This window comes from Camellia sinensis, chromosome 14 (genome assembly GCF_055761805.1).
Source record: "Camellia sinensis isolate YWXY chromosome 14, ASM5576180v1, whole genome shotgun sequence".
NCBI lineage: Eukaryota > Viridiplantae > Streptophyta > Magnoliopsida > Ericales > Theaceae > Camellia > Camellia sinensis.
The window spans coordinates 126,323,148-126,326,151 of record NC_138974.1 but is presented as its reverse complement, the minus strand read 5'-3'; positions in this window follow the sequence as shown (position 1 = coordinate 126,326,151).

Genomic DNA, 3,004 nt, shown 5'->3' with positions numbered 1-3,004 from the left:
GTTAGCCCGAGCACGGGACACGAGGTACGTTTCGTACTCCGAGTGACGAAACGTGTCTCAATTCCCCAGTCACCGACACTCCAGATTATCCATGATGGAGTTAGGTTTTTATTTTGTTTTCATGTGCATTCATTCCATATTGAGTTGTGCAATTCGACTCCTCGGCCATCATGCATCGATATGCGTGATTGGGGGCACGAGGATCGAGGCATGCATACACTTGTGAAAATACATTGCTATGCCTTTTTCCTGCTCTCTGTTGCAGCAAATCAAGAATCAGCGGCCTTCCAGAGCTTGGCGCGCTTTCCAAGAATAATTGCAAAACAGAGGCTAATTGGGGCATCCTAGTAGATTTCCGCACAAGGCAGCCCAGACATGCATCATTCATCAGAGTCAAGGCAGTCCCTGGCTTGCATGCCAGTTTCTAGCTTTCTTAGTTAATTTGTAAATTAATTGGGAATTTGTTTATATTCGGACTGTATTATTTGGACTGTAATATTTGGACTGTACTATTTATTCGGACCCTCTGCGCGAGGGCACAACTGTAATAAGTGTGGGTGAGTGTGATGTATGTCTTCCAACCCCACGTCTTTCTTCCCTTTTATTTACCTGCTTATGGTGGTTAGATTAGGGCATGTTTCAATTAGCATACAGTATGATAGCATGTTTGCATTCATTCATCTGTTTTGCATGCACCGGGCTCGGCACATCATACTAACTGCATTGTATTTTCAATTCCAAATTGAATACATGTTAGCTGTAGCATTTCATATGCCATGTTTAGAATAGCTGAGCCTGCTATAGTTGCATTTTTGCATGTGTTGCATTAGGCATTTCTGTATAATTAGGATCATGCATGGATTTCTAATTGGTTTCTGTTTTGGCTTGGAGTACTCGGTGAGTTTTATACTTTAGCATCCTTGCATGCGTGTGAGTGACTGCCATGAATAGCATGCTTACCATAAGGCTATATGCTTATGTGATATAACTGCCTGAATGCCTGTGGGTGAAGGTTGAGTTACTTGGATTGGAATAAATCATCAACTGATTGTTTTAAGCCCACTAGATAGTGGCAAAACCATCTTTTCTAAGCCCACCCGAGGGTGGCAAAATCTGCATTTTAAGCCTACTTGCGAGTAGCAAACCATCTTTCAAAAACAAACATGAAATGTTTTGTTCCAATTCAGGCGACCCAGTCTATACTTGTATGCTGTGCGCATCACATAGTAATCTAGGCTAATAACCGGAATAAGAACACATAATGTTTTCAAAACTTGATATCATGGTTAGTAGAGGCCGATCTTTGATCGGGCGAGCGGGGGTGCTCACGAAGTGACCTTCCCCAATCGTACCCAAGTTCCCGAGCCGAGGCAACTTTGGTGATGACGGACACGTGGCATTAGGCAAACGAGTCAGGGTTTCCTAAATTTCCCCAAAATAAAATATTTAGGTGGCGACTCTGTATCTGGCAAAGCAGTCCACATTTGGCACTTCTTTTCTAAAAATCTGTTTTCTCAAAACGATTTGCCGGATTTGGACTCTTTGGTTCAGACTTTGAACCGTGACAATTTGAGAGTCCTGAGTTGTAGTGACCCCAAATGAACAGAACGGGAGCTCGTCCCTCCCGGGGCGTTCGGGGACGTCTACAGATGCACGTACCGACTCAAAATGAAAGGTGAGAGGCATGAGAAACTGAACCAACCGCTGTTGATTGTGATACTCAAGAAATAGAGCAGCATCTTCATGATGAGGCTAGCTAGGCTTAGAAAGAGCAAGCTAATCCCAGACAGAATATATTTGATACAAAAAATATTAATAGACTGACCAGGTTCCTATCGCATGCGATGGAGGTGACTCTAAAGCTGATACTGATGCGCAAGGATAGTAGTTTGATATCATTCTTTGAGAAAGTCCCAAATATCTTTAGCAGGGGTAGAAACCAAGTCAAGTTGTCCAAACTAAAGGCTGATAGGTGTGACAGAGGTATTTCAGAACCAAGTGATGATCTGATAATTTTTACTGTCCCAGTCTTCCAAACGATCAGCAAATTTGGTTATAGTTTCCTTAGCTCCCTTTGTTGGTTTAGGCACATCCCCAATAATAATACGCCATAATTTCTTGCCTTTGAAAAATCCAAACATGGCTTGGATCCAAAGAACATAATTAGAGTCGTCAAGAATGACGAAAATAAAATGAGCAAATTCAGAGCGATCCATGATGGTTTGGAATCAAACCAAAAATAGAAAACAGCATGATAGAGAAAAAAAAATAAATAAATAGAGCATACCGGTGAGTTAGGAAGGCTGAAAAGAGGCAGGAACCCAGCCAAAACAACCAAAATATAGCCCAAAAATGAAAAGGCCCAAAATAGGGGCCCAAACTAGGGTTGACGTCAGTAGCAGAGATAGGTTGACGTTAGTAGTAGGGATTGGCATCAGCAAGGTGCGGCGCACTGTAGGGATTAGAGGTGCGGCGTATGATAGCGAAGATGGCTCGGCGTAGTAGAAGGGCTGACGTTAGGCAAACATCGGCGGCTTGGTCAAGCGGATGGTGTGGATCGACGGCTGACAGAAACAGCTGATAGAAGTGGCTAAGGGCTGATGTCAACACTGAGATGCTGACGACAGCATTACAAAGAGACGAGTGTGGATGCACGTTGAATAGAAGACAATGATGTAACAACGATGGAGGAGGCGTGTGAGGGCGTGTGAGTAGTCCATTAATGACGATTTTGGTGGCGTTGGAATCTGGAATAAATTCTGAGCAAGATGATGGTATTTTTGGAGTAAAAGAGTGAATGAGATGATGGTATTCTCTCAGTACCCAAAAGTAAAACCCACAATCAAGATGATGTATTCTGGTGATGAACAGGAGAAAGAAGAGAGAGAAAAAAAATTATAGCTCTAATACCATATTGAAATTGTAAAGAGAGAATAAGCTCTATATTTTTTTCTTATTCTTTAACCAAGTACAATGACTTCTATATATATAGGAGGAGAAGATA